Source organism: Rutidosis leptorrhynchoides, chromosome 7 (assembly GCF_046630445.1).
Source record: "Rutidosis leptorrhynchoides isolate AG116_Rl617_1_P2 chromosome 7, CSIRO_AGI_Rlap_v1, whole genome shotgun sequence".
NCBI classification, from domain to species: Eukaryota; Viridiplantae; Streptophyta; class Magnoliopsida; order Asterales; family Asteraceae; genus Rutidosis; species Rutidosis leptorrhynchoides.
Window position 1 is genome coordinate 293557700 of NC_092339.1, and position 26822 is coordinate 293584521.

Consider the following 26822-nt stretch of genomic DNA (forward strand, 5'->3'; position numbering starts at 1 on the left):
TTTTAATTATTTATTAATAATGTATTAATAATATATTACTATGGTTAGTGCTATTATTTATTATTAAATTTTAATTATTAAAAAATAATTAAAGTATTTTAATAAGTTATAATGTAAGTATTTATTAATAATGTACTATTATTATTATTAACTTATATTATAAACATTATACTTTATTTTTAATTATAAATAATATTCTAATATTTACAAAAATTATTTTTATAAACCCCTACACTATTCTAATAGTTTTTAAAAAGTTTATTATTATTTTTTATGTTTTACATATTTACTATCTTTTTATTTATTTTAAATATAGCTGAATAAATAGTAAATATAGATTAAATATCTATAAATATATATAAATCAAATTTTCGACTCTATTAACTTTTACTAACTAAATATATTCTGCTAAAATTATTTTTAGTATTTTTATGTGTTTAAATAATTTAATTCTAAAATATATACATATATACATCGAATACATTATATAATGAAAATAATTGTTATATTGATCATAAGAATATATAAAATATGTTTTAGCTTAGAATATTAATAATAAGTGTTTTTATCAGTAAATATTTAATTATTATATATATTTGTAATTTATTCCATTATTTAATGATTTTTGGTCCATAAGAGTATTATTAATCTATATAAATTCGAATTTAATTTTTATAAATTATGTACTAACCTAAATAATTAATTTTAATATCATACTTTTTGGGAAAAATAATTGTATAATTTAAATAGCCTTTTTACTATTTTTTATAAATATATGCGTATACCGTATATATATATATATATATATATATATATATATATATATATATATATATATATATAATAAACTATTTCTAATTAAATAAAATATAAAATCATATTATTAATCAGTAAAATTACTTTACCTAGATATTATATTTATTAGTAATAATTATCGTGCATAATATATATTTTAATAAAATCGATATATAATTATTATATATTTATTTAAGGTTTGATCGAGTAAAACACAAAAAAAAAAAAAAAAAAAAAAAATACAAAAACGAATTTATTTTCTGAAAAATTAATTTTTATAAATCCCATTCATTAATTTAATAATTATCATGTAAAGAGTTCAATTTATCTAAGCTTGTAAAATAAAAAAAAATATTATTGTTGTTGTTTTTCATTTGGTCGAAAAAAGAAAGAAAAGAAAAAAATTGAAAGAAAAGAAAAGAAAAAAAAACTTACAAATAATTTTTAGGGTTTGTGAATTTGCTCCCAAAATATGTGATGAAAAATGTGACTTGCTAAATCTTGGATTTTGGTTGATGAAATGTTGTTAGATGTTAAACCTTATGTGTTAAAAGTGTTACTAGCATCATTTGCTTCGTTTTGGTATGTAGGTTGACTTGGAAAAACTTCATTAACATAAATGTTAAATTCATGATTCTTGGTTAGGGTTTGATAGCTTTTATGTAAGATCCTGTTTTCTTTTTGGGTTTGGACGCCGTCCAAACATTTGGGACGCCGTCCCAGTTTGAAGACCTGGACGCCGTCCAACATTTTGGGACGCCGTCCAGAATGGCTGGCAGGCATGTCTTTTTGCTATTAATTATTTTAGATGGGTATTTTGGTAATTTCACTTCTTAGACGAATCTTAAAGCCCTAGATCAGTTTTGGGAGTCTCATTACTCCATTCACAACCACCAAACATCATCTACTTTAATTCTAGAGAGAGAGTGCTCTTAAGTGTGAGAAAGCTCAAATAGGAGAGGAAGAAGCTTGTTTCGGGTTCTAGCTCGAGCATTGAAGTTGTTCATCTCCTCGTTAGCTTCGTTTTGATTGTGGTGGTAAGCCCTAAAATTGATTTCTCTAGTAAATATGTTTAAGGGTTGGGGTTTGGGTTAATGTTGTACATAAAACCCATGTATGAGTGATTTAGGGGTTTTGGGTAAGTTTGGGTCATGAAGACCCAAATGGTGACTAACTTAGGGTTTTGAAATGTTGAAATGTGTAAATGGGTCTTAAAGGCCTAATAGATCACTAGTACACCTATAGTTAGTGTTAGTGGGAGTCATTTGGGTTGTGGGTGACCCAAATGGGTATGTTGACCTTGAAATGGGTCAAATGGGTCTTTGATGACCTAGGTTGTCTTGCATGCGTGAAAATGAGTCAACTTGGTGTTTAAATGCGTGTTAAGACCTTAAATGGCTAGAATTAGGGTTTTTGGTGAAGTTAACCCATTATTAGGGTTAAAGGTGCAAAAGGGGTCGGGATTGCACTTAGGGTCAAAAGACTCTAGATTGTTGAGTGAGTTGCTTGACCGACTTGAGTTGTGAATTGATTATGTGCTAAAATGTAATAGGTACGTTACATTGAAGTTGCAAGTTCGGTTATCTTACACGAAGACTTTGAGGTGAGTGGAATAATTATATGCGTATGTATATAATGTATCTATTTGTTGTAACGTGAAAGGTGTAGTGTCGAGGTGTTAAGACACCACGTTTCACGTGAAGAGTGTAGCATCGAGGTGTTAAGATGCCACTCGGGTGTAGCATCGAGGTGTTAATATGCCACATAGGAGTGTAGTGTCGAGGTGTTAAGACACCACTCCGTAAAATAATGAGTGTTGCATCGAGGTGTTAAAATGCCACTCGGGGTGATGTGCCGAGGTGTTAAGGTGCCACCCTAGGGGTTAGTGGTGCGAGGTGTTAAGTGCCCTAACGGATGTTATGAACACCGATGGCGTTTTCGCGAGCGCCGTTCCCTTGTACTATTGGTCGACCACGGTTATTTGTGTTATAAGCATATTATATTATTCGAGTTATATTTATATGCGGATGTTATGCTAGCTTGGGGGTATTGATGAATTATAGCTTGTTATTGCGACGATAAGCTAATGTTGTTTGCTAGCATGTTTGCGGTTGTGTAAGTGTATGCAAGTACGTATAATTATATATGTATTCGTATAATTATTTCATTCACTAAGCTTTGCTTACCCTCTCGTTGTTTAACTTTTTTTATAGGCTCGGGCGTTGACAAGGGTAAGAGCGTTCAATTGGATTAGTGATCTCCCGCTTGTTTTGTTAGGGGATGCTTTTGGGTGTTAGCTTTTGGAGTTCGACCGAGATTGGGTAGTTTAACCCCAAACACCATGCTTTAGTGTCGTTTGGAACTTAAACTTATATTTGGTCGAAACTTTTATTTTAGAACGAAACTCGTAAAATGGGCGATGTGGGCCCGTTGATGTAAAACTTGATTTGATGATGAAAATCTCTTAGTTTCACTTATATTGACTTGTGGTAAAAAGGTTTTCGTTTGAAAGTGTCGGGAAGCGGGTTTTCCGCTCGTGTGAGTTGGACCCGTGATCAGTAGCTGGAAGACCATTGGGACGCCGTCCCAATTGCTTGGACGCCGTCCCAGTTGTTTGAGCTGGACGCCGTCCCAAACGTTGGACGCCGTCCCACCTTTCTGAGCTGGACGCCGTCCAGGATTCTGGACGCCGTCCAGATGCACTGACATATAAATTTTTTTTTTGTACGCGTTTTTGGGTTTATGAAGTCGGGTTGTTACAAGTGGTATCAGAGCATGGTCTAAGGGATTTAGGTGACTTGAGATAGGTGCCTAGACTTAGACTTTATTGTGTGAGCGCCTTATGCGGGACTTGTAGGACTTTGGGTCTAATCGGGAATTGTTAGTGCTTTGGTTTATGAGAATTAACCTTGTGCTAATTGTTTTGTGTTGTGTTTAGCAATCATCAAGTAAGACGGACGTTGTACTAGCAAGTGAATGCGACGTGCTCGCGTAACAACGAGTAGCTACCATTGTTACGGGTGCAAATCGTGTTAAACAAGCAATGTACGACGATTGTTGAGCGAGATGGAGTAGTGTGGCATATATGTATATACATATGTAATTTGTCCTTTCGTTTTTGTTGTTTAACCTATTTCGTTTTATAGAATGAAGACGAGAAACGGTCCCGATCATGATAACGGAAGTACAAGCGAGGACGCCGAGTTTTCGGCCAAGGTTGAGGCCGTCTTTAAAAAGTTAAAAGCGGATTTTCTTACGGACGTCCGAAAGGTCTTTCAAGATTCGGTCGATGGGCAGGTGACCGATTTGATAAATGAATGAATGAAGGCCACTATCGAAGAGGCCCTTGACGCTAGGAATATCTATCCTCGCGGTGAAGGAGGCGAAGGAAGGCGGGACTTCCACTAAAAGTACTTCAAGGATGCTCAACCCCCGATGTTTAATGGGGTGCGAGATCCCTTGAAAAGTACATGTTGGATCTCCGATATTGAGGGAGCTTTCCGTACCGCGGAATGTCCTCCCGAAAAGAAGACGTGGTATGGTTCTAGCATGTTACGCGAAGAAGCTAAGTTGTGGTGGGACGATAAAATCAACTTGTATGGTGAAGAACAATGTATGGGCTTGACATGGGAGGAGTTCAAGAAAGAATTTTTCAGAGAATACCGAACTTCATCCGATCTCGATAGAATCCAGGACGAGTTGCACCATTTGCAACAAGGTTCCATGGATTTGGTTACCCTCAAGACTACATTCTTGGCAAAGACTCGTTTTTGCCCGGAATATGTTGGTGATGATCATAAGCTCATGAAGGATTTCTACCGTACTATGAATGATGATTACAAGGGGAAGATTAGTCGGGGTATGGCTAAGTCTTTTGATGAATTGTTCGAGTTGGCTCGGGGTTTTGAGCCGGAGGTTCCAAGAAAGAGTGATTTCATGTTTTCCAAAAGAAAATTTGAAGGTTTTAGTTACTCTAACGCCTCAAGCAAGAAGAGCAAGAGCAAGAGGGGGGCCGAAAGTGTCAATAGTGCAAAGAAGGGCACTACCGGCGGGTTTTCTTATACGTGCTACAACTGTGGACAACCTGGTCATATGGCTCGTGAGTGTCCGAAACCACGTTCCGGAAACAAAATCACTTGTTTTAATTGCGGCAAGGAGGGGCATAAGAAGCCGGAGTGTCCCGATTTGCGAAATGATAATGTGAAGCGGTTAGAGAAGGCGGCGAGTACGACTAGGGGTCGCAACTACTTGATGACCAATGATGAAGCCAAACAATCACACGAAGTTGTCTCAGGTACTTACATGGTTAATTCTAATCCGGCAAGGATTCTTTTCGATAGCGGTGCAAATTTGTCGTTTGTGTCTCCTAAATTTGTGCCTAAACTTAATAGACCGTTAGCTAAGTTAAGTCGTCCGATAGAAGTCGAAATAGCGGACGGCAAGACGGTGCTAGTGGTTGATGTGTGTGAAAATTGTGATGTTGTTTTTGGTGCCGAAACCTTTAAAATTGATCTTATTCCAATGACCTTGGGCGACTTTGATATTGTTGTTGGTATGGATTGGCTCGATCGTTATAGAGCCGATATTGCATGCCATGATAAGTTTATTCGTGTGAAGACCCTAAGTGGGGGAGAGTTAATTATTCATGGTGATAAGCGAAGGAGACCGGTGCCGATATGCACTTTTGTACGGGCACGTCGTTTTGTTGTTACCGGTGGCATGGCTTTCCTTGCTCATGTTGTTGATACTCGCAATGAGCCACCACATATTCGTGAAATTCTGGTTGTTAATGAATTCGAAGACGTTTTTCCGGACGAATTACCAGGTGTTCCGGCGGAAAGACAAGTTGAGTTTCGTATTGAGTTGGTTCCGGGAGCTACTCCCATTGCTAAAACTCCTTATCGTTTAGCACCAACGGAAATGCAAGAGTTGTTAAATCAAACCCAAGAGTTGCTCGAGAAGGGTTTTATTCGACCGAGTGCTTCGCCATGGGGCGCTCCGGTGTTATTTGTGAAGAAGAAAGATGGTAGTATGCGTATGTGCATTGATTACCGTGAGTTGAATAAAGTGACGATCAAGAACCGTTATCCGTTACCCAGGATTGACGATTTATTTGATCAACTTCAAGGTGCAACGTATTTCTCTAAGATCGACCTACGGTCCGGCTATCACCAAATGCGGGTCCGTGAGGAAGACATAGAGAAAACAGCTTTTCAAACGCGTTACGGGCATTATGAGTTTGTAGTTATGCCCTTTGGTCTTACGAATGCACCGGCGGCATTCATGGATCTTATGAACCGAGTGTGCCAACCTATGTTGGACAAGTCGGTAATAGTGTTCATTAACGACATACTAGTCTACTCGAAAAGTATGAACGAACATGAACATCATTTGCGTGAAGTATTGAAGATGCTACGAAAGGAGAAGTTGTATGCAAAGTTCTCCAAATGTAAATTTTGGCTAAGGGAAGTTCAATTCCTTGGTCATATTGTGAACGAAAACGGTATTCAAGTAGATCCGGGGAAGATCGAGACGGTGAAGAGTTGGGGACGACCGACTACGCCTACGGAAATCCGAAGTTTTCTCGGATTGGCCGGTTATTATCGTCGGTTTATCCAAGATTTTTCTAAGATCGCTTCTCCATTGACAAAATTGACGAGAAAGAATGCTAGGTTTAATTGGGAGAACGAGCAAGAGATTGCTTTTCAATTGTTAAAAGAGAAGTTGTGTCAAGCTCCTGTGTTAGTGTTGCCGGAAGGGGTAGAAGATATGGTGGTTTATTGTGATGCTTTCTTAAATGGTCTCGGGTGTGTTCTAATGCAAAGAGGTAAAGTCATCGCTTATGCCTCTCGACAATTAAAGGAACATGAAACGAGATATCCGACTCATGATCTTGAGTTGGCGGCGGTTGTGCATGCGTTGAAAATTTGGTGCCATTACTTGTATGGTGTCAAGTATACGATTTATTCGGATCATAAGAGTTTGAAACATCTCTTTAATCAACGAGATTTGAATTATCGCCAACGTAGGTGGATGGATGTGGTGAAAGATTATGATTGTGAGATACTTTATCATCCGGGTAAGGCGAATGTTGTCACGGATGCGTTGAGTCGAAAGAGTCAACATCCGGCGATAAAAGTGGGATCGTTACGAGGGAAATTGGAGAGATGGTCATGCTTAAAGTTGCACCTTGGAAAGGCGTTGTTCGATTTGGTAAACGAGGGAAATTAAATCCAAGGTATATTAGACCATTCAAGATTATTGATCGTGTCGAACCAGTAGCTTACCGACTTGAGTTACCTCAACAACTCGTGGCTGTACATAACACTTTCCACGTCTCGAATTTGAAGAAATGTTTTGCTAAAGAAGATCTCACTATTCCGTTAGATGAAATCCAAATCAACGAAAAACTTCAATTCATCGAAGAACCCGTCGAAATATTGGATCGTGAGGTTAAAAGACTTAAGCAAAACAAGATACCAATTGTTAAGGTTCGATGGAATGCTCGTAGAGGACCCGAGTTCACCTGGGAGAGTGAAGATCAGATGAAGAAGAAATACCCGCATCTATTTCCAGAAGATTCGTCAACACCTTCAACGGCTTAAAATTTCGGGACGAAATTTATTTAACGGGTAGGTACTGTAGTGACCCGAACTTTTCCATGTTTATATATATTAATTGAGATTGATATTTACATGATTAAATGTTTCCAACATGTTAAGCAATCAAACTTGTTAAGACTTGATTAATTGAAATATGTTTCATATAGACAATTGACCACCCAAGTTGACCGGTGATTCACGAACGTTAAAACTTGTAAAAACTATACGATGACATATATATGGTTATATATATAGTTAACATGTTTTTATTATAAGTATGTATCTCATTAGGTATTTTAACAATGAGTTATATACATAAAAATGAGACTATTAATTTAAGAAATTCGAAAACGATATATATAACGATTATCGATATAACAACGTCTTACTAGGTACATATGAATCATATTAAGATATTGATACACTTGGTTAATTATGTTTAATGATAAGTAAATATATTATTAAGTGTATTAACAATGAAATACATATGTAAAAATAAGACTACTAACTTAATGATTTCGAAACGAGACATATATGTAACGATTATCGTTGTAACGACATTTAACTGTATATACATCATACTGAGATATATTATATATCATAATATCATGATAATATAACCATTTAACATCTCATTTGTTATAATAAACAATGGGTTAACAACATTCAACAAGATCGTTAACCTAAAAGTTTCAAAACAACATTTACATGTAACGACTAACGATGACTTAACGACTCAGTTAAAATGTATATACATGTAGTGTTTTAATATGTATTCATATACTTTTGAAAGACTTCAAGACACTTATCAAAATACTTCTACTTAACAAAAATGCTTACAATTACATCCTCGTTCAGTTTCATCAACAATTCTACTCGTATGCACCCGTATTCATACTCGTACAATACACAGCTTTTAGATGTATGTACTATTGGTATATACACTCCAATGATCAGCTCTTAGCAGCCCATGTGAGTCACCTAACACATGTGGGAACCATCATTTGGCAACTAGCATGAAATATCTCATAAAATTACAAAAATATGAGTAATCATTCATGACTTATTTACATGAAAACAAAATTACATATCCTTTATATCTAATCCATACACCAACGACCAAAAACACCTACAAACACTTTCATTCTTCAATTTTCTTCATCTAATTGATGTCTCTCAAGTTCTATCTTCAAGTTCTAAGTGTTCTTCATATATTTTACAAGTTCTAGTTACATAAAATCAAGAATACTTTCAAGTTTGCTAGCTCACTTCCAATCTTGTAAGGTGATCATCCAACCTCAAGAAATCTTTGTTTCTTACAGTAGGTTATCATTCTAATACAAGGTAATAATCATATTCAAACTTTGGTTCAATTTCTATAACTATAACAATCTTATTTCAAGTGATGATCTTACTTGAACTTGTTTTCGTGTCATGATTCTGCTTCAAGAACTTCGAGCCATCCAAGGATCCTTTGAAGCTAGATCCATTTTTTTCTTTTCCAGTAGATTTATCCAAGGAACTTAAGGTAGTAATGATGTTCATAACATCATTCGATTCATACATATAAAGCTATCTTATTCGAAGGTTTAAACTTGTAATCACTAGAACATAGTTTAGTTAATTCTAAACTTGTTCGCAAACAAAAGTTAATCCTTCTAACTTGAATTTTAAAATCAACTAAATACATTTTCTATATCTATATGATATGCTAACTTAATGATTTAAAACCTGGAAACACGAAAAACACCGTAAAACCGGATTTACGCCGTCGTAGTAACACCGCGGGCTGTTTTGGGTTAGTTAATTAAAAATTATGATAAACTTTGATTTAAAAGTTGTTATTCTGAGAAAATGATTTTTATTATGAACATGAAACTATATCCAAAAATTATGGTTAAACTCAAAGTGGAAGTATGTTTTCTAAAATGGTCATCTAGACGTCGTTCTTTCGACTGAAATGACTACCTTTACAAAAATGACTTGTAACTTAATTTTCCGACTATAAACCTATACTTTTATGTTTAGATTCATAAAATAGAGTTCAATATGAAACCATAGCAATTTGATTCACTCAAAACGGATTTAAAATGAAGAAGTTATGGGTAAAACAAGATTGGATAATTTTTCTCATTTTAGCTACGTGAAAATTGGTAACAAATATATTCCAACCATAACTTAATCAACTTGTATTGTATATTATGTAATCTTGAGATACCATAGACACGTATACAATGTTTCGACCTATCATGTCGACACATCTATATATATTTCGGAACAACCATAGACACTCTATATGTGAATGTTGGAGTTAGCTATACAGGGTTGAGGTTGATTCCAAAATATATATAGTTTGAGTTGTGATCAATATTGAGATACGTATACACTGGGTCGTGGATTGATTCAAGATAATATTTATCGATTTATTTCTGTACATCTAACTGTAGACAACTAGTTGTAGGTTACTAACGAGGACAGCTGACTTAATAAACTTAAAACATCAAAATATATTAAAAGTGTTGTAAATATATTTTGAACATACTTTGATATATATGTATATATTGTTATAGGTTCGTGAATCAACCAGTGGCCAAGTCTTACTTCCCGACGAAGTAAAAATCTGTGAAAGTGAGTTATAGTCCCACTTTTAAAATCTAATATTTTTGGGATGAGAATACATGCAGGTTTTATAAATGATTTACAAAATAGACACAAGTACGTGAAACTACATTCTATGGTTGAATTATCGAAATCGAATATGCCCCTTTTTATTAAGTCTGGTAATCTAAGAATTAGGAAACAGACACCCTAATTGACGCGAATCCTAAAGATAGATCTATTGGGCCTAACAAACCCCATCCAAAGTACCGGATGCTTTAGTACTTCGAAATTTATATCATATCCGAAGGGTGTCCCGGAATGATGGGGATATTCTTATATATGCATCTTGTTAATGTCGGTTACCAGGTGTTCACCATATGAATGATTTTTATCTCTATGTATGTGATGTGTATTGAAATATGAAATCTTGTGCTCTATTATTATAATTTGATACATATAGGTTAAACCTATAACTCACCAACATTTTTGTTGACGTTTTAAGCATGTTTATTCTCAGGTGATTATTAAGAGCTTCCGCTGTCGCATACTTAAATAAGGACGAGATTTGGAGTCTATGCTTGTATGATATTGTGTAAAAACTGCATTCAAGAAACTTATTTTGTTGTAACATATTTGTATTGTAAACCATTATGTAATGGTCGTGTGTAAACAGGATATTTTAGATTATCATTATTTGATAATCTAAGTAAAGCTTTTTAAACCTTTATTGATGAAATAAAGGTTATGGTTTGTTTTAAAATGAATGCAGTCTTTGAAAAACGTCTCATATAGAGGTCAAAGCCTCGCAACGAAATCAGAATTTTGGTATCCGAGCGTTGGTCTTAGAGAACCAGAATTTTGCATTAGTGTGTCTTATCGAGTTTGTTAGGATGCATTAGTGAGTCTGGACTTCGACCGTGTTTACTTGAAAAATGATTGCTTAACAAATTTTGTTGGAAACTATATATTTTTAACATGTGAATATTATGTGATATATTAATCTCTTAACGCGTTTGATATTATGTGATAGATGTCTACCTCTAGAACAAGTCCCATTGACTCACCTAATAATAATGAAGAGTCAAATGTAAATTGGAATGATTCGTGGACTGATTCACAAGTTCCCGAAGAGGAACCGGAAGAAGAGTCGGAACCGGAAGAAGAATCGGAACCGGAAGAAGAATCGGAACCGGATGAAGAAGTAGAACCGGTGGGGGAAATAATAAAACGGTTAAGTAAAAGAAAATCATCAACCAACCGACCAAGGTTAATTATGGTCAATGGTGTTTCCGCCAAGGAAGAAAAATATTGGGAGGATTACCAATTCTCCGATGAATCGGATTCCGACGAGAATTCCGATGATGTTATAGGAATTACGCCAACTGAATTTAAAAAGGCAAAAGAAAATAATAAGGGAAAGGGCATAAAAATAGAGAAATCTAATTCCAACCCCGAAGAACTTTATATGTATCGTCAACCCCCGAAGTCCTTAAGTTGTAACAATGACCCGGGAACCTCTAAACCACCAGGTTTTTCTAAACCGTTGTGGAAAATGACAGTTAGTATTAGGGGAACATCATATATCCCTAGAAACTTGGCAAAACGAACCAAAACCGAAGAAGAAGAAACGAGCGAGTCGGAATAAGATAGTTGTATTCGTGTGGTGTAATATATGTAATATAGTGTTCTTATGCTTTATGATATGTGTAAAAAATGCTTGTATTAATAAGTATTTTTTTATGAATCTAACTCTTGTCTATTTTACAGTTTAAAAACACAAAATGGATAGACAACCCAATATTTTAAGAGACCTACCCGGAGACATGATTGATGAAATCTTGTCTAGAGTCGGCCAGAATTCCTCGGCACAACTATTTAAGGCGAGATCAGTTTGTAAGACATTCGAAGAACGTTCCAAGAATGTCTTGGTTTATAAGAGACTTTAGTTTGAAAGATGGGGGATATCACATTGGGAAACCCATAAGTTACGATGTGTTTACTTTGACGCATATATTGCGGGGAACCCAAATGCTATTTTACGCAACGGGTTAAGAAATTATTTTGACTCAATATATCTGAATATTGGACTTCGTGATTTAGAAAAAGCGGCTAACATGCAACATAAAGAAGCATGTTATGCTTACGGATTAGTAATGTTCGCATCTCACCAAAGTGAGAACAAGAACATCGGGCTACAACTATTAAACAAAACATTTCCACAAGTGACGGAGTCGGTAATTGGGGTAAGAAATGAGGTTTTTAGATTATTACGGGACTGTTGGACATTACGTAACCCTCGTCCCTTTGACGACGTTACAACACGCTGTCTTATCAACGGCCATAACGGTTATGTTCCACAAGACCAAGGATGGGAAGTAGTCCTAGTAAAACCAGAATGCATGACTTGTTTCTGGACGTATGAATTACGTGTCTTTATTGCCTTTGCTGAACGACTTGTGTACTAGCTAGAATTATCTTCACAACTATCTTGTATCAAAGTTATTGTGTGCTATATTTCATGCTTTATGTAAAATAAACGGTATTGTAAGTTTGTAAAATATTGTATAAAAGTTTGAACGCGAAATATTATTATAATCAGTTTTTCATATAGAATTGTAGTAGTTGAATTGTATATTAGCTACTAAGTATGAACTTAACGGGTAGGTACTACCCGAATTTAAACTTATAAAACGCTAATATGAAGAAAAAGCTTTTATAAATGAGTTCATATTATGCTACGAAATACTATTAACTACTCTTAATATTCTGTATGATTAACTTGTTCCATTTAACTATTTTGAAGGAAATGGCACCGACTACTCGACACACCGTGAATATGAATGAAGAGGAATTCCGTAGTTTTATAGCTTCAAACATAGCCGCAGTACAGGCTGCGCTACATACCAACAATAACCTTGGATCTAGCAGTACAGGAAATCGTGTAGGATGCACCTACAAAGAATTCACTGCCTGCAAACCTTTGGAATTTGATGGAACCGAAGGACCGATCGGATTGAAACGGTGGACCGAGAAGGTCGAATCGGTGTTTGCCATAAGTAAGTGTACTGAAGAGGACAAAGTGAAGTACGCTACGCATACCTTCACAGGTTCTGCGTTAACATGGTGGAATACCTATCTAGAGCAAGTGGGACAAGACGATGCGTACGCACTACCGTGGTCTGCATTCAAGCACTTGATGAACGAGAAGTACCGTCCCAGAACCGAGGTCAATAAGCTCAAGACAGAACTTAGAGGGTTACGAACCCAAGGATTTGATATTACCACGTACGAAAGACGATTCACAGAATTGTGCCTATTGTGTCCGGGAGCATTCGAAGATGAGGAAGAGAAGATCGACGCATTTGTGAAAGGATTACCGGAAAGAATCCAAGAAGATATAAGTTCACACGAGCCCGCCTCTATACAACAGGCATGTAGAATGGCTCACAAACTAGTGAACCAGATTGAAGAAAGAATTAAAGAACAGACTGCTGAAGAGGCCAATGTGAAGCAAGTCAAAAGAAAGTGGGAGGAAAACGGTGATAAGAATCACCAATACAACAACAACAGCAATTACAACAATAATCGCAACAATTATCCCAACAATCGCAACATCAATCGCAACTACAACAAACGGCCCAACAACAACAACAACAACAACAACAACAGCAACAGCAACTACAACAATCATCCCAACAACAATAATAACCGCAACAACAACAACAATCAGAAGCAGCTATGCCAAAGGTGTGAAAAGTATCACTCGGGGTTCTGCACCAAATTTTGCAACAAGTGTAAAAGAAATGGTCATAGCGCGGAGAAGTGTGAGGTCTACGGACCAGGGGTTAATAGAACGAAAGGAACAAATGGTGTCGGAACGAGTAATGGCGGAGCAAGTAGTGTCGGAGCAAGTTATGCCAATGTAGTTTGTTATAAATATGGAAAACCGGGCCACATTATTAGAAATTGCCTGAACCAGGAGAACCCGAATGGACAAGGCCGCGGAAGAGTTTTCAATATTAATGCGGTAGAGGCACAGGAAGACCCGGAGCTTGTTACGGGTACGTTTCTTATTGACAATAAATCTGCTTACGTTTTATTTGATTCGAGTGCGGATAGAAGCTATATGAGTAGAGATTTTTGTGATAAATTAAGTTGTCCATTGACGCCTTTGGATAGTAAATTTTTACTCGAATTAGCAAATGGTAAATTAATTTCAGCAGATAATATATGTCGGAATCGAGAAATTAAACTGGTTAGCGAAACATTTAAGATTTATTTGATACCAGTAGAGTTAGGGAGTTTTGATGTGATAATCGGTATGGACTGGTTGAAAGAAGTGAAAGCAGAGATCGTCTGTTACAAAAATGCAATTCGCATTATACAAGAAAAAGGAAAACCCTTAATGGTGTACGGAGAAAAGGGTAACACGAAGCTACATCTTATTAGTAATTTGAAGGCACAAAAACTAATAAGAAAAGGTTGCTATGCTGTTCTAGCACACGTCGAGAAAGTACAAACCGAAGAAAAGAGCATCAATGATGTTCCCATTGCAAAAGAATTTCCCGATGTATTTCCGAAAGAATTACCGGGATTACCCCCACATCGATCCGTTGAATTTCAAATAGATCTTGTACCAGGAGCTGCACCAATAGCTCGTGCTCCTTACAGACTCGCACCCAGCGAGATGAAAGAACTGCAAAGCCAATTACAAGAACTTTTAGAGCGTGGTTTCATTCGACCAAGCACATCACCGTGGGGAGCTCCTGTTTTATTTGTCAAGAAGAAAGATGGTACATTCAGGTTGTGTATAGACTACCGAGATTTGAACAAACTTAACATCAAGAACCGCTACCCACTACCGAGAATCGACGACTTATTTGATCAACTACAAGGCTCGTCTGTTTATTCAAAGATTGACTTACGTTCCGGGTATCATCAAATGCGGGTGAAAGAAGATGATATTCCAAAGACTGCTTTCAGAACACGTTACGGTCATTACGAGTTTATGGTCATGCCGTTTGGTTTAACTAATGCACCAGCTGTGTTCATGGACCTTATGAACCGAGTGTGTGGACCATACCTTGACAAGTTTGTCATTGTTTTCATTGATGACATACTTATTTACTCAAAGAATGACCAAGAACACGGTGAACATTTGAGAAAGGTGTTAGAAGTATTGAGGAAGGAAGAATTGTACGCTAAGTTTTCAAAGTGCGCATTTTGGTTGGAAGAAGTTCAATTCCTCGGTCACATAGTGAACAAAGAAGGTATTAAGGTGGATCCGGCAAAGATAGAAACTGTTGAAAAGTGGGAAACCCCGAAAACTCCGAAACACATACGTCAGTTTTTAGGACTAGCTGGTTACTACAGAAGGTTCATCCAAGACTTTTCCAGAATAGCAAAACCCTTGACTGCATTAACGCATAAAGGGAAGAAATTTGAATGGAAGGATGAACAAGAGAAAGCGTTTCAGTTATTGAAGAAAAAGCTAACTACGGCACCTATATTGTCATTGCCTGAAGGGAATGATGATTTTGTGATTTATTGTGACGCATCAAAGCAAGGTCTTGGTTGTGTATTAATGCAACGAACGAAGGTGATTGCTTATGCCTCTAGAAAATTGAAGATTCACGAGCAAAATTATACGACGCATGATTTGGAATTAGGCGCGGTTGTTTTTGCATTAAAGACTTGGAGGCACTACTTATATGGGGTCAAAAGTATTATATATACCGACCACAAAAGTCTTCAACACATATTTAATCAGAAACAACTGAATATGAGGCAGCGTAGGTGGATTGTATTGTTGAATGATTACGACTTTGAGATTTGTTACCACCCGGGGAAGGCAAATGTGGTAGCCGATGCCTTGAGCAGGAAGGACAGAGAACCCATTCGAGTAAAATCTATTAATATAATGATTCATAATAACCTTACTACTCAAATAAAGGAGGCGCAACAAGGAGTTTTAAAAGAGGGAAATTTAAAGGATGAAATACCCAAAGGATCGGAGAAGCATCTTAATATTCAGGAAGACGGAACCCGGTATAGGGCTGAAAGGATTTGGGTACCAAAATTTGGAGATATGAGAAAAATGGTACTTAGAGAAGCTCATAAAACCAGATACTCAATACATCCTGGAACGGGGAAGATGTACAAGGATCTCAAGAAACATTTTTGGTGGCCGGGTATGAAAGCCGATGTTGCTAAATACGTAGGAGAATGTTTGACGTGTTCTAAGGTCAAAGCTGAGCATCAGAAACCATCAGGTCTACTTCAACAACCCGAAATCCCGGAATGGAAATGGGAAAACATTACCATGGATTTCATCACTAAATTGCCAAGGACTGCAAGTGGTTTTGATACTATTTGGGTAAAAGTTGATCGTCTCACCAAATCAGCACACTTCCTGCCAATAAGAGAAGATGACAAGATGGAGAAGTTAGCACGACTGTATTTGAAGGAAGTCGTCTCCAGACATGGAATACCAATCTCTATTATCTCTGATAGGGATGGCAGATTTATTTCAAGATTCTGGCAGACATTACAGCAAGCATTAGGAACTAATCTAGACATGAGTACTGCCTATCATCCACAAACTGATGGGCAGAGTGAAAGGATGATACAAACGCTTGAAGACATGCTACGAGCATGTGTTATTGATTTCAGAAACAGTTGGGATCGACATCTACCGTTAGCAGAATTTTCCTACAACAACAGCTACCATTCAAGCATTGAGATGGCGCCGTTTGAAGCACTTTATGGTAGAAAGTGCAGGTCTCCGATTTGTTGGAGTGAAGTGGGGGATAGACAGATTACGGGTCCGGAGATTATACAAGAAACTACCGAGAAGATCATCCAAATTCAACAACGGTTGAAAACCGCCCAAAGTCGACAAAAGAGCTACGCTGACATTAAAAGAAAAGATATAGAATTTGAAATTGGAGAGATGGTCATGCTTAAAGTTGCACCTTGGAAAGGCGTTGTTCGATTTGGTAAACGAGGGAAATTAAATCCAAGGTATATTGGACCATTCAAGATAATTGATCGTGTCAGACCAGTAGCTTACCGACTTGAGTTACCTCAACAACTCGCGGCTGTACATAACACTTTCCACATCTCGAATTTGAAGAAATGTTTTGCTAAAGAAGATCTCACTATTCCGTTAGATGAAATCCAAATCAACGAAAAACTTCAATTCATCGAAGAACCCGTCGAAATAATGGATCGTGAGGTTAAAAGACTTAAGCAAAACAAGATACCAATTGTTAAGATTCGATGGAATGCTCGTAGAGGACCCGAGTTCACCTGGGAGCGTGAAGATTAGATGAAGAAGAAATACCCGCATCTATTTCCAGAAGATTCGTCAACACCTTCAACAGCTTAAAATTTCGGGACGAAATTTATTTAACGGGTAGGTACTGTAGTGACCCGAACTTTTCCATGTTTATATATATTAATTGAGATTGATATTTACATGATTAAATGTTTCCAACATGTTAAGCAATCAAACTTGTTAAGACTTGATTAATTGAAATATGTTTCATATAGACAATTGACCACCCAAGTTGACCGGTGATTCACGAACGTTAAAACTTGTAAAAACTATACGATGACATATATATGGTTATATATATAGTTAACATGTTTTTATTATAAGTATGTATCTCATTAGGTATTTTAACAATGAGTTATATACATAAAAATGAGACTATTAATTTAAGAAACTCGAAAACGATATATATAAATATTATCGATATAACAACGTCTTACTAGGTACATATGAATCATATTAAGATATTGATACACTTGGTTAATTATGTTAAATGATAAGTAAATATATTATTAAGTGTATTAACAATGAAATACATATGTAAAAATAAGACTACTAACTTAATGATTTCGAAACGAGACATATATGTAACGATTATCGTTGTAACGACATTTAACTGTATATACATCATACTGAGATATATTAAATATCATAATATCATGATAATATAACAATTTAACATCTCATTTGTTATAATAAATAATGGGTTAACAACATTCAACAAGATCGTTAACCTAAAAGTTTCAAAACAACATTTACATGTAACGACTAACGATGACTTAACGACTCAGTTAAAATGTATATACATGTAGTGTTTTAATATGTATTCATATACTTTTGAAAGACTTCAAGACACTTATCAAAATACTTCTACTTAACAAAAATGCTTACAATTACATTCTCGTTCAGTTTCATCAACAATTCTACTCGTATGCACCCGTATTCGTACTCGTACAATACACAGCTTTTAGATGTATGTACTATTGGTATATACACTCCAATGATCAGCTCTTAGCAGCCCATGTGAGTCACCTAACACATGTGGGAACCATCATTTGGCAACTAGCATGAAATATCTCATAAAATTACAAAAATATGAGTAATCATTCATGACTTATTTACATGAAAACAAAATTACATATCCTTTATATCTAATCCATAAACCAACGACCAAAAACACCTACAAACACTTTCATTCTTCAATTTTCTTCATCTAATTGATCTCTCTCAAGTTCAATCTTCAAGTTCTAAGTGTTCTTCATATATTTTACAAGTTCTAGTTACATAAAATCAAGAATACTTTCAAGTTTGCTAGCTCACTTCCAATCTTGTAAGGTGATCATCCAACCTCAAGAAATCTTTGTTTCTTACAGTAGGTTATCATTCTAATACAAGGTAATAATCATATTCAAACTTTGGTTCAATTTCTAAAACTATAACAATCTTATTTCAAGTGATGATCTTACTTGAACTTGTTTTCGTGTCATGATTCTGCTTCAAGAACTTCGAGCCATCCAAGGATCCTTTGAAGCTAGATCCATTTTTCTCTTTTCCAGTAGGTTTATCCAAGGAACTTAAGGTAGTAATGATGTGTGACAACCCGGAAATTTCTAATCAAATTTAAACTTTATCTTTATATTATTCCGACACGATAAGCAAAGTTGGTTAAGTTAAATCTCAAGAATTTTAAACTGTGTTCATACATTCATTATAACCTCGACCAAATTCCGACGATTCATGAACCATTATATATAAATAGATATGTATATATATGTATATATATATATATTATAACTTGAGAATATTAATAAAGTATTAAACGTATATTACTTTACACGAACGTATTTGTTTCAATATGTTTATCATGGAATTAGAAGATAATATCAAATGATTGATTTATCAGATACATTGTGATATGATTACGGGTCTATGTTATGAGGTCCACTGTGATTTAAGAAATCTATTCTTTTTGACAACATTCGGAAAATGGTAAAGTGATTTATAAGTAAGAACGTGGAGTGTAAATAACTTAGATGTTGGATATCGACAAGTTAAGTAACTCGACATTTTTCATACGTTTATTTAACCTTTGGACTTTATCCCATGCTTCACCAACAGACCGTAATTTAAAAACTTGAAACCTATTATGAATATATATGATTCTACTTTTCTAAAACATTTTATGATATAACGATTTCCATTATTTTAACCTTTTAACAAAATGATTCTTAAATATATTTAGTTTTGGAAAATAAAATTATCATATTTATTTGATTTATTTTCAAACGTACAAAAACGTTTTTAGTTTAAAAAGAACTTTATTATTAAAACGTATATAACTTTTATAAATATCTAGAACCACTTTTGACAACTCATTACTTAACCAGTATGATAAAGATAACGATATTTATATTTTATTTAATTAAATATAAATAATGATTTAAATTAATTTTATATATATTTATACGCGTATTATATGTACATAGTTTTATACTTTTATTATACTTTAACTTTACCTTTACTTTACTTTTACTTTACTTTAACTTTAATAATTTACTTTAATAATTCATACTTTAATAATTCACTTTAATAATTCATACTTTAATAATTCACTTTAATAATTCATACTTTAATAATTCACTTTAATAATTCATACTTTAACAATTCACTTTAATAATTCAAAAATCTATTATAAATAGAATTCAATAGGTTTCATTATTTCATAGAAACTTGAAATATATTTCTCTAAAATCTCTCAATCGACTTACATATATATATTTACTTGGTATTATTTCAAGATATTATTAGTATACATAAAATACTACGACGAGGTCATGAGCGTATTATTTCAAAATGGATTTTTCGAGCGGGATAGAGCTAAGGAAAACATGGGTTATAGCTATGGAGGTGATGGGTATGGTTCATGGGTATGCTTGTGAGGTCAATCTAGTGTTTATCGTCTCCGTTGCGTCTACGTACCTTTCCTGCAATATTGAATCTCAATATTGATACGTGAGTACTCATAAATTATTTTTACATATTAATAGTGTATCCCTGACTAGTGCTCGAGAATATAGGATTATGCATGCTTGTACTTTTGATATTGCCCTTAGATAGGTTATGTTGAATCCTGAATTAGTTACACTTGCGGTTGAGATAAGGTATAAGATATGCATGTCCTTGGAAGGCTAGCGAAAAATTGAGAACTTTTCATTTAGATATCGAATGGGTTCGATGAACGGATTAGAAGTTATAGTCAATTGAATTTTTATAAAAATGATTATTATTATCATCGTTATTTCCGCCGTTCTAGTTTTATCGTATTATTATCATTATTAATAAAAGGAATTATCATTAAAGATTGTTATTTTTATTATTATTACTATTGTTATCATCGTTAAAGTTATAATTAGTATTACTATTATTATTATTATTATTATTATTATTATTATTATTATTATTATTATTATTATTATTATTATTATTATTATTATTATTATTATTATATTATTATTATTATTATTATTATTATTATTATTATTATTATTATTATTATTATTATCATTATTAATATATATATATATATATATCACTATTTAAAAATGGTTATTGTTATTGTTATTATTATTATTATTATCATTAAAATAGTTATTAGTATTATTAATAATATCATAGTAATTATCATTATTAGTATTATTGTAATTAAAACTAATATTAGTAACACCTAATTCTTTTTAGTACTATTATTATTAGTATTATGAACACAATATAAAAGACGATTAAAAGCTATTAAACGAAACGATTAGGAAATAATGAGTATGAGTATCATGATGAAATTAAAATATTATAAGATATTGATCTAGATAAAATTATCATTCTTATTATTTTTATCATTACTATTATTATTAAAAGTATCGTTAGTATTAAAACTATCATTTTAACAAAAAAATATCATTTTAATAGAAATGTCATTGTTATTATAAAATATCATTATTATTATCATTTTAAATAGAATTATTATTTTAAAGTTAATATTAAAAAGCATCGTAAATATTAAAGTTATCATAATTAGAATTATCGTTTTATTATAATATCATTATTAGTAAATATAAATATTGATATTTTTATTAAAAGAATAATAATAATTATTATTGCAAAATAATACAACTTTTACTTATTATTATTATCAATGTTATTTTATCAAATAAATATGTAATTCAAATAATATAATTACCTTAATAAAACCTATCATAATATTTTTTTTTAAATTAACTTTATAAATTTTATTACTTAAGATATATAAAGGTATATTTTTATATAAAATTTTATTTATTAATAAATGAATTATATTATTTACTCTATTAAATCTTTTAAAAATATTTAAAAATATAAAACGACGATATTTAAACTATATAATAATCATGTGTAAATTTTGGAAATCATTTTGAGTCAAATTAACTTTTGTTGACCTTTGCATATTAGTCTCGAGCATTAGGATTGTGGTACACTATGACTTGACCTAATTTGTTAGACAAATATTGACCAGCACATATATATACATAATTAATTTAGGTTCGTGAATCCGAGGCCAACCTTGCACTTGTTCAATGACGTTATATGTATTTTTACTACGAAATACAGTATGGTGAGTTTCATTTGCCTTTTTACCCTTTATATTTTTGGGCTGAGAATACATGCGCAATTTTTATAAATGATTTACAAAATAGATACAAGTACGTGAAACTACATTCTATGGTTGAATTATCGAAATCGAATATGCCCCTTTTTATTAAGTCTGGTAATCTAAGAATTAGGGAACAGACACCCTAATTGACGCGAATCCTAAAGATAGATCTATTGGGCCTAACAAACCCCATCCAAAGTACCGGATGCTTTAGTACTTCGAAATTTATATCATGTCCGAAGGAGGATCCTGGAATGATGGGGATATTCTTATATGCATATTGTTAATGTCGGTTACCAGGTGTTCAATCCATATGAATGATTATTTTTGTCTCTATGCATGGGACGTATATTTATGAGAACTGGAAATGAAATTCTTGTGGTCTATTAAAATGATGGAAATGAATGATTATGATAAACTAATGAACTCACCAACCTTTTGGTTGACACTTTAAAGCATGTTTATTCTCAGGTATAAAAGAAATCTTCCGCTGTGCATTTGCTTGTTTTAAAGATATTACTTGGGGTATTTCATGGCATATTTCGAAGAACGTTGCATTCGAGTCATTGAGTTCATCAAAGATTACTATTAAGTTAATTTATAATTGGATAGTGGATATTATGAAATGGTATGCATGCCTGTCAATTTTCAATGTAAAGAAAGTTTGTGTTTAAAAAACGAATGCAATGTTTGTAATATGTATCATATAGAGGTCAAATACCTCGCGATGTAATCAACTATTGTGAATCGTTTATAATGTATATGAACGGGTCCTTTCAGTTGGTATCAGAGCGGTGGTCTTAGCGAACCAGGTCTGCATTAGTGTGTCTAATTGATAAGTCGTTAGGATGCATTAGTGAGTCTGGACTTCGACCGTGTCTGCGTGTCAAAAGTTTTACTTATCATTTCTAGTCGGAAATCATCTGCTTATCATCCTTAGGAAATTACCTGCTTATCATTTTTAGTCTAAGACACGTCTTGCTGCATTGATTGCATGAATAGTGTATAGACAAAAATTCATATCTTAGCGTATCTGCTAAATCATATCTTATCGTATCTATTACTGTAAACGTTGCCTGATATATCCCGTAAATTCCTCCGTAATTTACGAAATCTTTTGTTCTATATATATGGATATTCTATGTAATTAGAATACCATCCGATAACCGAAAATCATTTCATATCGAAAAAAAATAATAAAAATCCTTATTCAATCGTACGAAATGGAATTCATCATTAATTCAAGTTCCTCGGATTTCGAAATGGAATCCCACTCCAGCTTCGAAAGCAGTGTGACCGGAATAGATCAACCAATCAGTCATCACCTATTCTGGATGAATTGGGGATGGGTTCGTAGTCTCCTCAATCATTGGAGACAAGAAGAAGGTGATCCTTTCCATCCACCACATTGCCCTCTTGACGAAGAACCTGAAGCACTTACCGGCGAACCTGTCCGAAACACCATTTTCTCTCTCATTTCCAGAGTATCTCGTCACGATTATATACTCCATCAAATTCTAGATTTTATTTATCCGCTCATCCGAACCGACAATCACCCCGGTGTAATAGAAGAAGTCAACGAGCTTCGCGCTCGGGTAGTGGCTTTGGAGAATATGGTGCAGAAATTACAAACACCAGTAGCATCACCAGCAGCAGCACCAGTAGCATAACCAGTACCACCATCATCAACGCCAACAGTACCATTACCACCTCCAACCACAACCGCGTCGTAAACATCAACTTCACAATCTGTCCCACGAGCATCAACGTCATACGCACCATAGATATCAAGGAATACCAGCAACAATAACTGACGATGTATTAATTCATAACTTCATTGGAGAAACATTCCACGGAGATTATGTAATCTCTAAAGTCTTAGAGATTATCTAATCTAGCCCTAATCATAAATCAGTTAAGTGAACCAAAATGATAGAAGGAAGTGTAGAAACCCTGACAAAAATGGTGTGTGATTAACAAGCTAAACTTGTTTTACCAACAGCATCAACAGTACCGTCAGCGTCACCAGCATCGTCAGTACAGTCAACATCAGAATCAACAACACCTATAACATCACAAACTCCGTCAGTTCAAGAATCACTGTGGACATCATTACGAATCAATAACGCGTATATTGTATCAAGGAGTTATGAAGAGTTAACTCATTCCCTCTAAAGAAATTATATGTATATTTTATATATACATATTTTGAAATAAAAATAAATCTTTCCGTGCTAAGCTATTGTGTGTGAATCTTAACTACTCGGTTAATTCATCTTACAAATATGCAATAATGTACGTCCTTCACCCGCAACTTAACCATCGTTAACTACAATCTTTGTCTCAATTCAACAAATTCCAATTCATAATAAATCAGGTATATATTTGATTTTACACTTTCATCATCGATGTAACCGAAACTTCTCAGATACTATCACTCGTACTTTGCGAAGTTCACAAGAATTTAACAAAAATCAACATCACGCCTCAACAAATAACGAAGTATTGATTCGTAATTTCAATATTATTGAAGAAATACTTATGTAATCTCTAAAGCCTTCAAGGGATTATTCAATTCTAGTTTCAACCGTAAATCGAATGAGTTTAATTTAGTATTAACTCATTAAAATTTATGTTATATCTGAGGAGAATATATACATATATATTTTCACAAAGACTGTAATAAAATTCTTATTTACAAAATATTAATTGTGAAATTTTTTAACGGGTAGGTAATACCCGAGAGATATATATATATATTCACAATTAATATGTTACATTCTCCGAATCTGATCAAGCAAATTATCAACTATACTTCCTACTTTCACAATAATATACATTCTTTCATAGAGATCAAAACAACCATACTCATTCAAACCCAATTACAAATTTTGATTTTGAAACCTCAGAATTCAATTCGAGATATAACCGGTATCATCACTTTTAGATTCCTACATCTTTCAAAGCTATCCTTTGACTTTAAAACTGTGTTAGAACATCAAATGTATATTAACGATTACAATCTGTGTTCAAACCCTTCGAAAATATCTGAAGACACTTCAAATAAATAGCAATCGAGATGATGATCCAACCACATATTACCCACAGTTAGGTACTTAAAAAGCACTCGAAACCAAAGTCATAATTCCACACATATCTGTGTCAGATTCTTTGTCATTTATTAGCAAAAATAACTTTGCAATTCCTTTTCAAAGTAGCCAGTTTTGTCACAGCTCCAGCAAGTCAACTCCGACTTTTCAGTCAGACTAACCTTATTATAACCTTGAGATATACACCATCGTTACCAGGGAACCTTTTACATCCCACCACATTATTAGCAGATGTACCAACAACTTCATTACCCTTTGACTTTAACCTCTCCAAAAAGTCATTATAGTTATTCATTGAAACCCCACCATTTACTCATTCGCATCTTGTAACAAGAATTGCCATACGAATCATCGGGAATTAGCAATCATTAATTTGAAATCTCGCAGCATGTCTACGCCAACAGTTATATGTGTACGTACAACGTCTATCTCCTGGACTTACATACTTTGAATGTGAAGTTTCTGAAAAACACCTTGAACTGCGAACTAGTTCTTGAAATGCTGACGAAGCAGCAACAACTGTAAATGATCTTAACAGTAAAAAGTTTGATGATAAAGAATAGTGTATTGGCAAAGCTCAGAAAAAGAGAAGTTTTGGAACTGGAAAACGGATTGAGTAAAGTATGAAAGAGGCTGTGGACAAATCACAAGGGCGAAACATGCCTTCAAAGAATCTAAATGATTCAGTACCTGCTGAAGTCATTAAAGGAATACCTTGCTCTTGACTCTAAACCCCTGCAGACAATATTCTTCATCATCCTCTGATATTAGAAATTCTAAGATATCATCATATCTTTCATTATAAATATCCTCCATATTTCTGAAGATATTTTCTTAATTATTCTTATCCGAAATCATTTACCTCTTCGCGTTATCTGTATTACATCATAAAAGAAACTATTTTAGTTTCTAAATTCTGAAACATTCGAGTTTAAAATAGGAATATTTTTTTTTTGAAGTAGTGTTGGGAGCTGAAGCATGAGTTAGTATAATATAATGACACTTGATCAACGTGATTATATTACAGTAATTCATGCTGAATTTTTAAATGGAACGTGATGATTCACAGATCATAACGTCATCATGTGCCATGTTACACGACTCCTATATTCTATTTAATCTCTAAAATATCAAGAAAATATTTCTTGATGATTCGGTCTTTTCTAGGGTATTCTGGTAATTTAACAAATCAAGATCGTGCCATTACAATTTCCTTCTTAGAACATTAACTATGTTCATTCAGAAATTCATATCTACGAATTCTGGACCATTACATACGGTGCTTAATCTCAAGAAGAGGAAACGAAAGAATGAAGCTCCGAAATAGAAATAGGAGTATAAATCGCAGCAAATAGAAGGAAGCATTAACTGTGGATGACAATAATTATAGAAGACAGAAGCAGGGACTTCGAAATATAAAGGAGGATATAAAGCCCAACGACGACCCAGAAATTATAAACCATATATCGATGCATATAGCAATATAAAGACACGGGAGAACTAAAAACACTATAAAACTAAGAGTATAGTAAAAGTAAATAGATTCTTCCGGTGGCAGATGAAAGAAAAGAATGACATATATGAAAGTTAGGAGTATATCAAGAATCAGAACTGGATGGAGCATATTAGTGAATAAAAGGTGTGAGTTGTGGAAATAAGGAAACGAAGGGGGTGGATATATAGTAAAATATCCG